Raw genomic sequence first — 19,502 nt, 5'->3', positions numbered from 1 at the left:
ACATTACGCATTACAACAAATTATATAGACATCCAAAGCATGTCTGGCTAGTAGCGTACAAAAGGAAACAACAAAAAAATATGTCAAATGCTTCAGGTCCTATACTTGTTTATACATTTGAGGTTTTATTATAGATGAATTCAACACTAAATCGTAATACCAAACTAAACAAATAAACACTGGGCGTCAGCCTGGTTGGTCCTGTGCGCGCGCACGTTAGGACATAAGCAAACTTCTAACCGGAAACTCTTTAAAACTCGGATTACATGCTAAACAAAAACTTGGTTTATCCTTTTATTGTTTTATATTTTATTTTTTCTAAAATCTACGCTAATTCCTTGACAAAAAGGGAAGAATGGGAATACACAAATTGTGAACATTGGAATCCAACTATACAAACATTTATACTAGTGGTCACGTATGTGTGCTAATTCTAAGCTTTTATTGAATAGGAAATACTTCGTCTGTCCGTCTACTGTTTCTGTTCGTCTGTTCACAAATATTGTAAGCGCAACTCCTTCTAAACCGTTCACTGGATTTTAATGTCCTTTACTGAATTGTAATATACAAAAATAGCATAATAGTTCTGTCCTGACAAGGCGATATAATTAGGTATCCTTTTGTAACAATGAATATCACCATCTTAGGCGCAGCTTCCATGTAGCTTCCGATGTATTCAACGACATTTCACTCCACGGTAGTTCAACATTTGAAATTGAAGCAAAACAATTCGCGACTGTGGGTCGAAATTTAATTTTTTAAACATATGCAAATTAACCATTTGTGCAAAACTTTCCAAGCTTAATCTTAGTTATGCTAAAAAAAGTACTTTTAGTACACAGGGTTATACTCGTGGTAATATTAGTTTAGCATATCCTCAGATACGTCAACGTATCTGATACGATTGGATACGTTTTAAATTGACCGACCTCTGTTACTGAGCATACTGCAGTGGCGATCCAGGGCCCATATCGTGCAGAGCAGAATAATAACAATTCAATATGGCTACATGACAAAACATACACCACGAGTGACTAAAGAGCATGATTTTAGTGATCGGATTGATTATAACGTACATCATTAATTGCATATACTAGTATTATAATTGTAAACAACACGATATGAATTTCACAAAATTTCATATTATATAGGGTCAGATCCAAGGTCACTTATGCATTAGAGTACATGATCTATTTCCTGAGACAGTTGCTTTAGTTTTATAAAAATTATATACATATGATATATTTTTCTTCATTGCTTGAAAGCCAAAATAGTTTGTTTTCATTAGAAAGTTTACTAACATTCTTATTATAATTATGTATTTGATCCAAATATATTTTCTGTACTGCTATTAAGCTCAAGCATCGAATTTTGTCTTCAACACATAGAATTCTGACACAAATTATGTTTCGTTTCATCATTATGTTATCTGAATTTAAATATCTTCCTTTCTCTTTTTGATGTTATGTGCACTTACTCTAAATTTTGATAGCAATCTTCTTTCCTTAGTCTTTCCACAACTTTATTTTGATAACACTCTCTTTCCTTAGTCTTTCCACAACTTTATTTGTTTTAATAATTTGAAAAAGAATCTGAAATTTACCGAATTTTTTTTTACTTCTTTCCAACTTAAGAATATCTTGACTTTTGTTATATCATAATATAATAAGATGGCATATGGAAAAAATAATCAAGTTTCAGATAGGAAAGAGTTAATCTCTTCGTATCCAAGAGTCGTTATTTTCTGAGTCCAAATATTCCCCCAATTTTGAAGGATTAGCTTCTTTACTAGAACTTTTTGCAGTTAGACAATTTATTCTGTATATCCACGGGTCCTAATGTCCCGTTTAGGTAAGCTACACAATTTCAACCTTTTTTTAAGGTCCGATCTTGGTGCAGGTTATTCTTCGAAATCATATAAAAAATACCGGTTCGATCTATATGCATATATGAATAAAATGTACAACAATTAAATACTTAATAAATGTGGTTAAACTATATTTTCTTGGCAAACGCCTGTCATTTAAATAAACCTAACCTTTCCAGTTAACAATCACATCGTTTTTTTTTCCCAAATAGATATGAAGGAGATAGTGAAACGTTTAGGAACACCAAATCAGATTAGGTTTGAAATGAATTTTTATGGATGTCAGCAAGAAGCACTTCAAACTGGAGTAACAGAATGGCAACACAATTCAGATCTTTCAGGTAATTTATGAAAATTATAGTTCATAAAATTGCATTATTGGGCTTAAAATAAGGTTAAATCACCCTTAGGCAAAGTTGAACTAAAACAATTTTGATAACATGTTTAGAATTTTCTGAATTTTGTGCTCTTCGTCGTTTTATGGTAATGGTTTTCCAAATTTTTTGTGTTATGCATCTAAATCATATCTTTAGTTTTAATGATATGATGTTGTCATTGTATTTAAATCAACTGTTGACTGTGATTACGTACAATGTGTCAAGTTCCCACCCCCCCCCCCCCCCCCCCGAAAAATTTATCTGGGGTCAATCAGAAAATAGCAATGTATACTATTTTAAGTTAGTGCTATAAAAAATGTAGCACTGTCACATTATGTCGTCGTGAATATGCCTTTTGCCTTTTGATGTAAATAACCAATAAGCAATTAATTACTCTCATAATCCTTCTTCATTCACAAAAGAATTTTTTAACATCAATTCTCTAAAAGGATCAACCAACAGGTGGCCACTTGAAAAAATAATGTGATTGGAAAATGTTTTTTTTGTACAAGCTAGTTGTGTTATAACTAGAAATAAGCAAGAAATATTGAATCTATTGCAGCTTCTTTGTTTTTGCTAGAGACAAGGCCTTCCCTAGCAACCAGGACAAAAAATAAACTTAAAACTGACATTCTAAATATGGTAAAATTCAGGTTTTATTGCAATCAAGGTTAAATAAAAAACATTATTGATGAACAACATTATAAGCTTAGTAGAAAAACATAAAGATACTTTGCAATATGTGATATCTTATCTGAGTATACATGGCAGGTCTTAAAGAATATGTTAAATTTTGCCAAAAATGGCCAAGTTTTGACCATCAAAGTATTTTTTTTGCAGAAATGTAGACCATAAATAACTTTAAACTTACTAAGCGTTAACATTGTTCTAAACATCTATGAAAAGAAATTTGTTGGGCAGTATCACATTATTTAGGATAATTTTGGGAAAAAAAGGTATACCCACCCCCTCCCCCCTTTTTCACAAAAAGTTTTTTGCACATAGATAAGCAATTCTTCAAATATTCCTTTATTGTATTAGTGTTTCTCATCTAAAGGTATTACAATTGTATAAGTGTGTTGCTAGTTTAAATTACTCTCGAGATCTCCTCCAAATTTGTTAATGCACTTACCGTACTCATATTTCAAATACATGACTCAATTAACACCAGAAATAATCAGCTGGAAATTATTTCAAATTCATAAATTTCATTTACTGCATAGTGATTAATATTGAGTGTTTAACGCCACTTTCAGCATTATTGTCTATTTTGTGGAAGCCGGTTTTTATGGATATAGCTTTTACAATCACAAAACAAATTGTTTGACTGATTTTTTTTTCTAAACATTAACCTGAAAATGATGTAAGCATAATACAGATAAGACATTGGAAATTAAACAACATGAAGTTAAATAAATTTTCTACCCATCTAACAAGAAAAGTTTCTTCAGGGCAAACAAACATATTTTTAATTTTGCTGTATTTGTGTCAAGTACCGTACCACAGGATCAATACAAGACTGGTGGTCTTTTGGGTATTTTTTTTTCAACTTAACAAAATGATATAATAAGCTCTTGTTTTTTTAAATATTTCATTCATTATTATGAAAGGCTATATGGTGACAACATGACCCTCTAGAGTTAAACATAAGATAGCTTATTTTTTTGGATAGTGGTCAGGGATCACCAAAGATCATTTAAGGATGCTGCTCCTCCATCATTGAATTGATAAATTGAAAAATATTAATTGAGATAAAAGTAACTCCTTAACAGTAGGAATCTGACTTCTAAAATTAAAGTTTTGAAATGTTTCTTTAACTGTTATAAGTAGTACAAAAAGAGTTTATAAAAGTTAGATCTCGTTTTTAAAATGTGGTTTTATATGCATTTGCTTATTAATCTCGATGATTCAAATTTGAATTTTATTTACCATATATTGACAACATGCGTAATATAAAAAAAAAAGATGAATTAAGAAAGTTTAAATCAGAGTGTTAAAACGTGGTGCTATATGTGTCTGGGTATTTTAACATTAAAAATAAATTAATTGTATCTTTAATTGCGTGACAATTTCATTGCATTTCTTTTTTATTCACATTTATTTTCAATTTCATAAAAAGAAAAAAAAACTTTTTATACTGTAAACGTTTTACGTTATGTATGTCATAAATTGGTCAAAACGTTAACTAATTTGTATTAAAAATGTATGATTTCACATGTTGAAATTTAATAAAAATAAATATTTCAAAGGCCGCTTATGTCAGTACTATTGTTTATAATGCTAACAAGTTTAGAAATTGTCCTTCAAATCTGTCGCCGTGGATTAATTGACTTACTAATTACATTTGTAGCTGTACCGTTTTTGTTTAGTCAACGCATCTCGTGTTTTGGGATAGATATACAGTCGTTCATTCATAACAGGAAACAATACTAATATGTTTCTTTTGTTTTTCTCTATATAAAAATAAGGAGATGTGGTATGATTGCAATTGAGACGATAATTATCCACAAGAGACAAAAGGACGTGAACATAAGCACGGCCTTAAATAAGGAGCAAAATAAAGACTGTGCAGTGATCACGAGCATAAACGGCTCGGAAATGATAAAATGCGAAACAATTCAAAGGAGGAATCCAACGGCCTGATTTAAGTTAAAACAATGAACGAAAAAAAAAATCATTGCAAATATCAACCAACGACAACCACTGAAATACAGCTTCATGACTTGGGACAGGCACATACAGAATGTGGGGTGGTTAAACATTCTTGTGAGGGCTGAACCCTCAACCTAACCTGGCGCTGTGGTGTAACAACGAAATCACAACAACTTTCTTACTCAGAGGACAGTTAACCACAGTGATATAAAATAGCGTCACTGGGAATGTCAAATATATTACCTCTGTTTATATTTGTTCCGTTTAATGACAAAATTACTGCCTTTATTTAGATAAAAATACTAGTAATCTGAATTTTATACCTATTCAGTGTAATTAATATTTTTTTTTATTAAAATGAACAGCAGTTATCGCGCACTCGGAGTCTGGTGTTTTGAGACTATATTTTGATCTAGAGTTCGTGATCTGGAATTCTAACTATGTATTATCTAAATACTGCTAAAAACTTATTTTGTTTGTAGTTGAGGTAATGGATGATGAGGATGTCTGGTCTTTTGATGACATGCAACTAGCTCTTCCTGAAACGAATGAGGAAAATAAAACCACTGGATTATCAAAACTACTGAGGGATTTATCACTCGAAAGATATTACCCTGATAAAATTATGATTTCTGATATTCAGGAAATTAAGTCGATGACTCAAGAACTTAAAGAAAAAAATTTACCTTGGTTTCTTCTGAACAAAATTATGATGTTAAATTATAATGCACGCGAAGAAGATCTTAATATGTTGTTTGAAAAGAGCAGAAATGAAAACGAAGATTTCGAACCAGACTCTGACGATGGTCTTTTTGAGGATACACCAATAAACTCGATAAATCCATCTGACCTTTTCCATGTGACCTTTTTATGTTGTCATCCATTTCTCAAACAGGATATTATATCAAAACTGTTTGCATGTAAGCTTGCAATACCATTCATTTACCATGATTTTGATAAACTTGTCTTATCGCAGTGGGTTTTAAGAAAAGTACTGATTGACAAACGTACAGATGAGAAAATTACTCAATTAGACGCTCTTCATCATGAAGTTAAAATAGTATCATTTTTAAGATTTGGTTCACTAAGCATATCTAAATCAAAAATAATTAATGAGATTCTACATGATCAATATCATCCAACATTTTTTAATAGAGATTGCCATTTTGGAACAACCTTAAGACTTGCAGCTGACGGCATTGTAGAAGCATCATGGTATGTACCGTCTGGACGAAAAAATGATATTTTTGACGATGTGATTATGGTTTTGAATCTGCGAGGAGATAGTTCCTTTTACAGAAAAGAAACCGAAATCATACGAAACCTTTCACATGTTATCGTTGTTCACAGTGATATCGAACAACTGACTTCCGAACTTGTGAAAAAATCTTTACTTGCACTGCATTGTAATAATGTGCCTGTTATATATGCTCTTGAAGCAAGCAGTGAAATAGGGAAGAGTCCTGCTGACATATGGAGATCATACAAATCTAATTTGAATATGTTTAAATCACAGATTAAAGTTTTCAACTTGAAAACTTCCAAACAAATTAAAAGTTCGTCAGATATAACGAAAAAAATGAGAAAACTTCTGGTCGATTCATTAAGTGATAGGAAAGCAACGAAACTAATAAACAAAACAAGAAAATTGCCCTTCATAGATGAAAATCAGATCAATGACTGTAACGAAAGCAAGAGGATAGCAGTTACTCTAATGAATGAAATTTCGAGTTTAGAACCAACTATAAAAGAAACGATACTGCCACTTCAAGGACAGCTATGGGTCTCCTGGTGCTCTGACTTAAAAAAACGGCATAAATCAAAGTCTGATGTTGAAAAAGAACAGCTTGAATCAAGGATGGATTTATTGAGAGCAGAACAAATATATAAACTTGAGCAACATCCCCACAAATTCATGGCATTTTTTATTCGATGTCTTGGTTTAGAATCAATCCAGAATGTTGAGCAAACAATTTTCTTTCTTAACTGGATAAAAATATATTTAGATGATAAATGTAGACTTAATGTACCTCAACTTGTATTTAAATACCAAAACAGTTGCGTAGCTTTAAGGAATGCTATTGAAAATAATAATTATAGCATGTTTGAAAGTTTAAAATTGGCTCTTGATAATGCAGAACACGATTTGGTCGAAGCATCTTTTGGACTTGAACATCTCGTGAGGGAATTGGGACAAATCTACGAGGCAGTGATGTCTAGATCTGCTTATGTTAGTTCGTCAGTTCAAAAATTTCCGGAGCTAGTAAGCAAGCTCATTCAGCATGGATACCCACTAGAAATAATGAATGGAGATACTGCAACTGTTCCATTAATTTGGATCGAGGCAGTTTTGGACCGTCTTCAGAAGGATTTAGGAGATAAAAAACTTTTAACCATATCTGTTTTGGGTATTCAGAGTTCCGGGAAGTCTACTTTACTGAATGCAATGTTTGGTCTTCAGTTTGCCGTGAGTGCTGGTCGATGTACAAAAGGTGTCTTTGCACAGTTGGTTAAGGTCCAAGAAGGCATTTTACCATATGATTATGTACTTGTTATAGACACTGAGGGTCTTAGAGCACCTGAACTTGGTGATACAAAGCATTCGCATGATAATGAACTTGCTACTTTTGTCCTTGGACTTGGCAACATTACTGTTATAAATATTAAAGGTGAGAACACACAAGAAATGGAAGATGTTTTGCAAATTGCAGTTCATGCATTTTTAAGACTGAAAATGGCAAATGATAATCTGAAAATGCAGCAAACATGTATTTTTGTCCATCAAAATGTCCCTGCTGTCGATGCATCAGCAAAAATGATACATGCAAGACAAAAAATGATGGAAAAATTGGACAAACTTACTCGTGAGGCAGCAAAGCACGAAGGTATTGCAGATGTTAACTCATTTAACCAAGTCATAGAAGTAAACCCTGAAACCCACATGTGGTATTTCTCAGATCTTTGGAATGGGGATCCTCCTATGGCACCTATAAATGTCGGTTACAGCAGAAATGTACAGGAAGTTAAACAACAAATATTGTTTGATTTTCCACAAAAAAGGAAAACATTTTTAACAATTTCAGAAATGAAAACACAAATGAAAGACTTGTGGTATGGCATTTTATCTGACAATTTTGTGTTTAGTTTTCGTAATAGTCTTGAGGTTAAGGCATATCATATAATGGAAGAAACTTTTAACAGACTTAACTGGAGTATTGAAAGAAAGATGCGTGGGTTTGTGCAAAAGACGTTAAATGTTCAAATTGTACGATGTACAGATGATAACATGTTGGACGAAAAGACAACCGAACTTTTAAAGATATTAAATACATTTCTTCATACGCAGTTAAAAGAAACAACCCATCAGTGGAACACGTTTATAGACAATTGTCCTCTCCGTGAGATAATGGAACAATGGAGACAAAATAGAATTTTATATTTATCAGAAAATGTGATTGATCTTAAACGAAATGGGGAAAAAAATATTCGGAAAATGAAAACACAACAGGCTGCAGATCTTGTAAGAATCAACAAACGAACAAAACATGAATTGGAATTAAGAGAAAAAGCAGAAGCACTGGCAAATCAGTTTCAAGAAAAATCACTGCCCGAGGAAGAACTTGAGAAGAAATTTAATTGTACATGGACAAAATGGGTTAGTGGTATAGAGCCTGATAGCATCTCTGAAAAACAGTCCGTTAAAGACGAAGTTGAGAAAGTACTTTTTGATCTTTTTGAAGCAGATGGCCAACTTATTTATAATGAGTTGAAAAGACTACCGAAAATTGTACAATCTGAAAAGAGAATGCCTGAATACTCAATTTCTTTTACCGATCTAGAAGATAGTCATATAAGCGTTTCAAAAGCTTGGTATGAAAAAATAGTTAGACCCGCAGAAATGAAAAAGTTAAAGTGTAAGCAGCATGCACTGAATATTATCAATATGATATTAGGGAAAATCCATAATTTCTTAATAAGTGTTCTTAGGCAGGACAGTCCTTTTGAAAAGACGCACGTTAAAGAAGTCTTTATGATAATAAGAGAGGATATAAACAAACACAACAGTCTTATTGATGACCATCATAGTTTCACTTTCACAGCTGCTCTGAGAGTCAAATTAGCAGTCCATGTTGCCAGATGTATCACAAGTGTTTTTAACTTCATCGATAAAAGGTACGAGGAAAATCACAACGTCATGGCACAAATAGGAAATTATAAAACCTCTACCTGGTTATATTTTATTGACGTGTATGAAAACAAACAGATCGAGGTAAAAACGGCCAATATGTTAGCTCGAAGTGTAGAACATATTGTAAAACGAGAAATTCAGAAGGTGCTGCCATTAAAAATTGTTAAAACGATTGTTAATGAACACTTTTCCTCAAAGTATAGTCTAATGCTGGAAGTAATGAAAGATCTTGCACTGAAGGATGATTTCGATAGCTATTACCGCTATATTCTTGACGCCGAAAATTTTGTTTTAAAGTGGATAACAACATTTACAAATGATAGTATATTCAAACCTTTCCGAAAATCGAGCAACAAATATATGGTTATCGTACAGGAATTAATAGAAAAGCATTTTATGACAATATATATGTGTGCTGAACAAGCAAAAAACAAATCTGAGAGGTCAGCACCAAACATATCCACATGGATTAATTTGTTTGAAAATTCCCTAGCTCAACACCTTCCCATCCCGGTCAGCACTTTTCATCAATTTGCTCCAAAGAATCAGAAAGGGGCATCTTTTCAAAATCTACACAAATGTTTTGTAGGTTTGTTAGATGGTATGAAATCTAATCTTTTAATTGAGTTTCGAAATGAGTCTAAGCATTTTATTCTTTGGAAAGGGCAACATCCATGCAAAACCATTTTTGATAAGTTGTGGGGCTGTAATGAGCGATGTCCTTTTTGCAACGAAGTTTGTGAAAAGACTACGAAGAACCACCATGATGTCGACGAAAATCATACATGCATTCAACATAGACCACCAGGAATCATAGGTACAGCAAAAGTTTCAACCAATCATATTTCTTGGGAAAGTTGTAATTATAAGATAAATTCAGGTGCAAAATTCCGATGCTCAGTAGTAAATGGCAAATGCAAAAAATATGGCACGTGTGATGGCTTAGGGACAAAAGAAGTTGCTCATTACTTCAAAGATTACAAATACTTATTTCCAGAATGGCGGATAAAGCATTCCGCCGTTATGGACTCCTCCTCTTACTGGATGTGGTTTGTGTATACATATCGAAATGAACTTTCTTTGACATATGACTATATCGTACCAGGAAATGTTTTGAAATGGGGATCCATCACCAAGGAAGATGCTATCAGGTCGCTACGGAAGGAGTAAATTACAAAATATTAATTGGTCAGTCGTTGCCTTGTCTTTACTTGAGTCTGTTTACAGTGTCGAAACTCTTTACGACACCTAGAAGGTATATTCGTTTTTTCAACAATTCTAATCAAAAATGTAAATCAGGGAACATTATTTTATATAAATATTGTGAATTGGAGTATACTTGACAAATTTTATGATTTCCCTTCTTTATTTTGTTGATATAACTTTAATGTTTATGATGAAAATTTATAAATTGAGCAATAATATACACTTTCTGTATCCTTTCAATTATGCAATTACAGAAGCACTGGGTGCTTGGCAGATGGTACCCTCGGATACTGATAGTCCATCAGGATTGATATCAACAAGTAATATTTACTGTACATAAGGAGTATTGAGTTGTTGTAATTCAAATGAACGATATGTTACAAAAGATCGCTCTACCTTTTTTTTCTACTAAATCATGCAAATATTTGACTTTGATACTATTGATGATAATTTGTTCAGTATTTGTTCAAATGATGATGTTTATTATGATTTGATTATTGCGTGGAATCAAATACAATATATATTCTTCTGCTTGTCATAGAATCAAAGCAATGTATATTCTCATGGAAGTTTTAATATATTGGTAATTATAAACTTATTAGATATAAGAAACTGTTAACAGCAAAAATTATTAGTAATACACGATCTACAAAAATGTCATGATGACCGAAATCATTGGATGACTCCTTTTGGGGTTATTGTCCGTAAATGACTATTTTTGACTTTATTTTACTGTTTTTTGCCTTTAATATCGAAAACTATAATAATAGATAGGTAGACACTATAGATAGTAAAAATAATCAGAAAAACAAGATCTACAAAAAAGGCCAATTACAGAAACCTTTAATAATGACTTTCGACGATATTTTTTCGAGCGTTTGCCCATTATCTCAAAAACTGTAAGATTGGAAAGATTGGTAAACAGCAAATATGTTCAGCAAAACAAGACCTTCAAATCAATCAAGATAGAGTAAATAGTCACATGACTCCCTATAGTAGTCATTACACTTGCAAGACGATTTTTACCCATTTGTGCGTTTTTTGCATAAACTAATAGTATTGTAGCAAGGTACCCCCCCCCCCCCCCCCCCCCCACTTCTTTTGTTTTTTTTGCAAAGAGTATTTTATTTGTAGGTGCAATGCTGTTATATGACAAGAGTTATATACTGTGGTCTAGACAGCTGGCCAAAACATAATTGGCTTTATATATATATCTTATAATTCATTATACCAGAGATTCTTCAATGTTTCTGAAGTTTTCATTTCTGACATTTTTTTATCAGATTTTGATATGTTCAAAAATTTCTATTTAATATACTTGTGTTCTCACATAATGCTTCTAAGAATTTCTGAGTGTGTTAACTGTGTATAACTTTCGTAGTTGGGATATGTTTTTGTATGGATGTAGATTTTACCTGAAATGTGATTTTCAGAACGTTTATATATTTTGAGATTTTCCCTCATTATTTTGAGATTTTCCCTCATTATAAAAGTTGCAGAAGCCGAAAACGACGATCATTCACAATGACTTTAAGTAATAATTGAGTCATGTCAGTTAAACTTACTTACACACACACTTTCCTGAAGTCGAATTGACTTTCAGAATTCACTTTAGATCAGTGAGAAGTTGTAAATTACGGCTTAATCTGTCGAACCTCGTGTCGCTGCAACTTGTGCCATCATCGCAATCCGCCATTGTTAACAACTTCGGTCTGCGATCCGATTGGCTGGGAAAACTAAAATTCTTATTTTTATTCTTTTATTAAAATAACTTTGTACAATACATCATTTTTATGTACATACAAGAAAAGATATGTGAAACTTATCTTAAAATATGTTTAGTATTTCAAATATTCGATTCTGCTGTGTCAGAATCACTGTGCACACTTGCGCACAGTTGAACTCTCAAAAGGTCAACGGGGCACTTGTGCGGATGATTTGATTGGTTATCGATCTGCAAATGCAGTTGACCTAAAAGGGGTGAAATGTGCGGCGCGGGTAGTATAAAAAGGGCCCGAAAACGCTTTATTGACGTCACTTTTTCCATATTGACAAAAGGGAGGACTCTGTCAAAAATTTCTGAAAAAAAAGTAAGACCAGTTATTTTCTGTTGAAAATATTTAACGTTAACGTTTATCTTTTGACGGAAACGTAATTTTTTATTCCTTTTTTGGAACTTTTAAATGGAAAATGCATTAATAAAAATGCTATACAAATTTTAAGTGAAATTATTCTATTTGGAAATTATAAATGTTTAAATTCACGGCAGTGCAAACTGATATTTAGAGAAAAGTATTAAAACTTTTAGAATGTACAACCGTTGGTTGTTTAACAGAGTCCTATAAGATTTAAAGTACAAATGATTAAAGGTTCAGAGATAGAAAACTTATTATTTATTTAAGTAAAAGGGTATCTGAGTTCAAAATTCTGTAAGATCTCAAGACTAGTATTATCAGAAAGTCTCTTTAGTCGAAGTCTTTATCATTAATTTAAATTAAACTGTAAGCAGTAAGATTTCATGAATTCAGGCACCCAGTACTAGTAAAGTTTCTAGTATTGTGCATAATACATTTGGCACAATAAATAAGCCACACATATTTTATAGTAAGATACATAAGCTAGTAGTCTCTAACTGCATTTCTGATCATATAAGGTTAACTTTATTAACAAGGAGGTGTTTAATCATTAAACACATATATTTGAATTCTATCAAAAATTCATTCTATTCACAATTCTGGAAAAGAACATAATTCAAGTTTTTAATACATACAAGATAAGCAGTGTAAACTGGTTAAACATTACATCATATGTGTTTAGATTCTAAACACTTAGGTTAGCATAAATTGGATATACTCAGATACACCTTTATTCTTAGTATAGTTATAACCTTTAAAAATTGACCAGTACGGTTTGCTTATAGGTTACCTGTGACACGCTACTAGTAAAGTCTCTAGTATCCTTGTCAATTATTTTGGACTTTCTTTATTTGTATAGACTTCAGATATACGTTACTGGTAATGTCTCCAGTATGAATGTCATTAAAAATTACCCCTTTCAGTGACCAAACACCTTAGCAAACTGTACCTTATATTTGTATGTATGTATATATATATATATATAGATCTCAGTATCTGTGCATCTGGAGAAAAACTATATAAATATTTTACTTAAGATAGCTCATAAGATAGCTCTGGCACAGTCAATCCAGTATCATTTTGAAGTTTGTCAAATTGCTCATATTTATCGAACATGTTGAATGAATGAATATTCTGCCTTAGCAAAATAATAAAGTATTTAAACTTGAAACGTATCCATTTCTATGAACCTAGAGACATAGATAGATTGCAGACATAGGTATTGCTTTTCCAGTGTTTATTTGGTTCACCCGGTATTTGGTCGGTGATTCTTTTAGTCAGTTCTTGGTTTTATGAGACTTTCATGGTCTATTATAATATAGAGATCTTGGTGGTCATTGAGATACCCTCTATCATCATATGCTCTTGCGCGCTACATTTTTGGCATCCACGGTGGGATCCCTATATTTTTATTGGGGGATTTAGAGATACGAACTTAAGCAATGGTGAAAAAGAGAGCTCAAGCTCCACCTAGAATAGTTGAAGATGAAAATGAAACTGAGACTGACATGTTAGAAAGTGAGACAGAATTTAATTTACCCGATGATACAGAACCTGAGACTGACGAAGGTCAACCCCCTGTTCTGCCTAGAGCAGAATTATTTCCCTCTCCAAGCACAAGTGGGTTAAATATGCCTCCCCCATTAGATTCAAGACCTAGGAGAAGTCAGAGATTACTTAGGAAGAAACAAGTTTTTCATGAGCCTGATTTGTCGGCTAATGAGACAGATGTTGAACCCCAGGGTGATACTGCTGGGCTTTATGGGGTTATAAAAGGGGCAATACAAGATATGACCAGTCAAGTTGTAACAGCTATTCAGGCTGCATTTAGAGGAAACTTTTTCCAAAGTCCTCCAGACCCTCATAGGTTATCAGAGACCGGAGCCATACATGCTAGATCTAGCAATGAAAAAGGCAGTGTAAGGTCAGCTAGGTTCAAGATCAAAATCCTATGCTCCGTCTGATAATACCTCAAGCTCTGAGGACAGTTGTCCTGATTCATCTGATGATGAAAGTTTAGGTACAAGTTTGTTAAATAGGTCAAAATCTAAGTCCAAATCTGCTTTTCCTCACAATGTGAAATTGCCCGTTTATACTGGTAAAGAAAAATGGGAGGTTTGGTATAACAGATTTGAGGCTGTTGCCCGCCTTGGTAAATGGGACAACAAAAGTAAACTCAGGGAGTTGCATCCCCATCTCCAAGGGGCAGCAGGGGACTTTGTTTTTGGTCAGCTTCCTCAGAAAACTTTGTCTAGTTATAGTAAAATAACAAAAGAAATAAAAAATAGATTTGGTGTATTTGAGACCAAAAAGAACTTCAAGGTCCTATTTAATAGGAGGAACCAAAAACCAGGCGAGACCTCTGAAACTTATGCTGCTGAGCTTAAGCGCATATATGATAAGGCCTATACTTAGTCTAATAGAAAAATAAGGCAAGAAGACCTTTTACAAAGGTTCTTAATGGGTCTTTCAGACCATAAAACCAGGGTTCATGTAGAATTGTATAAAGATCGTAGTACAATAGAGGAATTAAGCTATACATGATGTTATAACTTATCTTGAGACTACTAGTAGTCCTCAAGAGGAACAATCAGGGGGAAATTTAAGAAACAAGTAAGACAACTCAAAAATGAGTCAAAGAAGCCTGACTGGAAAACAGGCAAATTGAATGGCAAAAAGGAACAGAATGTGACTTCTTCTAGTGGGTAAAACACAGTTGGAACAAGTACATAAATTGTTCAAACAAATGTATGAACAAAATAAGAAAGAAGAGAATCAAAATATAGGCAGTTACCAAAGAAATAAACCATTTGGTCCAAGTTCTAATAGGTCAAACTATAAAGATAGAAAACCCAATAATTTTAATGGTCCCAGAGACAGTGTCTCAGGACAACACCCACAGGGTGATATAAATTTCCTGTGTTTTCACTGTGGTCAACCAGGACATTATGCCCGAAATTGCTTTAGCAACCCTAAAAGACCAGACCAAAAGCTAAATAGTCAGAATTGGTCTGAAAGTAAACCTAGAGATACTGCCCCTGGGTCTGGGACATCTGATACAAAACTTGGGAATAATAGACTTTTCCCTGATTTTGCTTTAAACTAGATGGGGTCAACTCTAATGACCAGGAGCTGACCCATCATTTTCAGGAAAAAGGTCAATCTTTGAATGTAGTGAATGGAGATGTATCACACAGTAGCATAAATTCGGAGGTCACTGAAGTTAATAAAGAGGGTTTAAAAGATGAACTTATTACTTCTCAAACTGAGAAGAAAAATCCTTGTACCTACTGTGACGACAGTAAGGAACATAACTTGATCAATCCACAGGTTGTTGGACGTCAAGTACTCCGTAGTGATGGAGTTTATGTTAAGGGTCAAGTACAGGGCTTTTGGGTAAATTTTACTGTGGATACCGGAGCTGCTCGAACAGTATTGTCGAAACAAGCTTTCCAACAAATTCCAAAGTCCAAAAGACCCATTTTGAAAAGTTCTAATATGCTGGCCAGTGCTGATGGCAAACCTTTAGATGAGTTGGGGAAAGCCATTTTTAATGTTAAATTAAAGGAATTAGATTTTAATATTGAATTAGTAGTAGCTAATATTGAAGATGAAGCCTTATTAGGTCTAGATGTACTAATGAAGGCAGATTGTGGTCCTGCTAATCTTAAATTAAGCGATGGAATTATGCTGCTGGGGGGTACCTCCATTCCTTGCAAACAAATTGGCTTACCTGAAAAAGTTAGAAAAGTCAGGGTAGCAGATATTTTTACTATACCTCCCCGTAGTGAAATGTTAATAGATGTTTTTATTGATCGATTTGAAATTGACCAAAGTTCACAGTCCCAAGATTTTGTATTATAATCTAATGCTGATATTTTACAGAAGTTCCCTATTATTATGGCCCCTACTGTTGTTAATTTAGAAAAAGATGTTACTTGTATTGTAAGAGTTATGAATCCTTTTGATCAGCAATTTGAGCTGCATCAAGATACAGTACTTGGTGAAGCTGAACAGTTGACCACTGAGACTAAAGTATTGGTCGAATGTGAGGACATAGAAGAAATTACCAATTTTTCTTCAGTCCGCCGCATCAAGCTGGCAGATGCTCAACCTGTTCAGTGGGAAACTAATACTGGTATCATTAGAAATTTAACTAAAAAGGGAACTGCTGATGGGGGGAAAAGTGGGATAGTCCCAGATCATTTACATGGCATGTATACTGATGCCATAAAGGGCCGTTCAGAAAATGAATGTGCAGATATTGCAAAGCTCTTGATTCAATTTTCAAATACATTCTCAAAGAATGAAACAGACTTAGACCTCACCCAGTTAACAGAACATAGTATAGATACTGGTGATGCTAAACAACCGCCACGCAGGGTGCCAATGGCATATGCAAATGATGAGAAGAAATTAATAGATCAGATGTTAGATCAAGGTATTATACAGCGGTCATACAGTCCTTTGGCCAGTCCTCTTGTCCTTGTGGTCAAGTAGTCAGGCAAGCTGCGCCCCTGTGCAGATTTTCGAGGGGTCAACCAGCTGTCAAAACGGGACAATTTTCCCTTGCCGCGTATACAAGACTGTTTGGATACACTCAGTGGATCAACTCTGTTCAGTACTTTTGATTTGACCAGTGGATTTCATCAAATTCCCGTTAAGGAAGATGACATTCCAAAAACAGCTTTGTGACCAAATATGGTTTATACGAGTATAAAACTCTTCTAATGGGTCTGTGTAATGGTCCTTCCACATGTCAAAGGCTTATGAAGTTAGTTTTGAATGGTTTGCAATGGCAAACATGTCTGATTTACTTGGACGATATTATTGTCTTTGGTTCAAATTTTGAACAGCACCTAAAAAGACTAGATGTGGTACTTACAAGAATATCTGAAGCTGGTTTAAAATTAAAACCAGAGAAATGTCAAATTTTCAAAACTAAAGTAACCTTTCTAGGTCATGTAGTATCAGGGGAAGGGGTACAACCTACTGGCCATGATTAAGTCCTATCTATGTGGGGAACAAACAGACTGGGACCTTAATCTTGGATGCCTAGCAGGGGCTTATAGATCAACTCCTAATGAGTCAACTGGTCTTACACCAAATCTTCTGATATTGGGCAGGGAGATAAGACTTCCATTAGAGGTTACCCTCGGGACCAGTCAATGCGTTAGCAATGACCTTCTGACACCTGGAGAGTTTGTCCATAACTCAAAAGGCCGATTAGAAAAAGCCCATATTGTGGCCAGAAAACATTTGGCAAACAATGCCAAAAGACGTAAAAATTATTACGACAATAAAGTCAATTTGGTTACATACCAAATTTTTGACAAGGTTTGGTACCTTTATGAGACCAGAAAAGAAGGCATAAGTCCAAAGCTACAGCCTCTTTATATGGGACCCTGTCTTATTACTAGAAAATTAAATGACATAAACTATAAAATCCAGCTGGATGGCACTGGAAATTGTAAAGTCGTCAATCATGACAAGTTAAAGCCCTATTGGGAGGAAAATATCCCTAAATGGATGAGGAAAGTTGAACATAAAAAGATTTGAGGTGGTTCTGAGTTACCTTTTATGCTGTATTTAAATATTTGAGTAGATTGACTGTGCCAAATGTTATTCTGATGAGCTGAAAAATATTTGTTCATATAATCAGTAAAATAAAATTTGTGTACATATTGAATGTATATGAATAAAAATTAATAGTTTGTTAATTAGTTAACAATTTGTTTGTAAACTTAAGAATGTTTTTTTTAAAAAGAAAGCATATAATGTCTTATGAATCAAAGAAATGAAATTGATAAATAACATAAGCTGATGATATCAGATTGATAATTTTGGAATTAAAAATTTTTTACAATTGATGAATAGTTCATAGTACTATCAGATGATTATCTCCCTTTTAAAAACTGTTGGATTATCTCCCTTTTCACTCCTCACATCAGTATTGTTGTGTTTTGGCTGCATAAACATTGTCAGCTGAGTATTCAAATCCATGGTTAGTGGATATTTTGATCTACAAATAGAAAATTTATATAAATAAATAAGAATAATCAAAGTTTCTAGATAATGAAACAATAAAAAAAAAAATCATCTCCAGATGAGCAGAGTTAAGTGATTTTTTTTAAAAACATTTTTATAATCAGACAAGTTTCTAAGGTCCTGTGTTATTTTCAGATGAGTACTTACAACCATGATATCAATAAGGCGGTCAGAAGGTCAACAGTGTGCCTCAGGTGCCCTGAGGAGACACCCTACCAGGGGCCTAGATATCGGGTGGTAACTCATATTTTAATGAACCATGTAGAGATAACCCAAGTGCCATTCTATTGCTTGCTATGTGGGTACAAGACAACAAAAGAGAATCAACTAAAGGCCCACATAAACTTCCATAGAAAACATTGTGAGCAGAAGGCAGAGGCTATAGCTGCCCAGACATTTGAGGGGGACACTTTCTATTTTAGGAAAAGTGAGAACCCATATCAGCCTAAGCCAGATAAGGATTTTCGATTGATGGGGAATAGTACTAAAGGCACCTTAAGAGAACCGATAAGTTGCTCTTCTGGAGATAGCACCTCCTCCTTGGAGTTGACCACAACTAAAACTTATGTACCCACCTATGGTCCACCTGATTCTGATGCAGAGCTGGCCTCATCAGAATCTTCATCTGTATTACCGCCTATAAGGTTTGGTCATCTATCATCACCAGAATACATTGCAGAGGAGTTGCCAATGGAGGTTGTGCAGGAGGTCCTGGAGCAGGTTTCCACTAGACTTTTAACTGATTCCGACCTGGATTCTAGTTTCAGTTTTCTTAGGTCACCACCCGCCTCACCACTAGTATCAACTCCTTCTTTGGCAACACCCATCAGAGAAATTATATTAAGGGATAGTCAAGATGATGAGGATATTTTAAAGCAACTTTTGCCGGCCACTGCTCTACAGGAGGTAGACTTCACACACCCTGCCTGTGAATGGGACCATGTTCCCTTGAGACAGTCTAATAAGAGTGTATCCAAGAAATCATCGTCTAGTTCTTCCAGCTCTACATGTCATCATTTAGAAAACCT

This window comes from Mytilus californianus, unplaced genomic scaffold (genome assembly GCF_021869535.1).
Source record: "Mytilus californianus isolate M0D057914Y unplaced genomic scaffold, xbMytCali1.0.p SCAF_8, whole genome shotgun sequence".
NCBI lineage: Eukaryota > Metazoa > Mollusca > Bivalvia > Mytilida > Mytilidae > Mytilus > Mytilus californianus.
Note: the sequence above shows the minus strand (reverse complement) of the source record.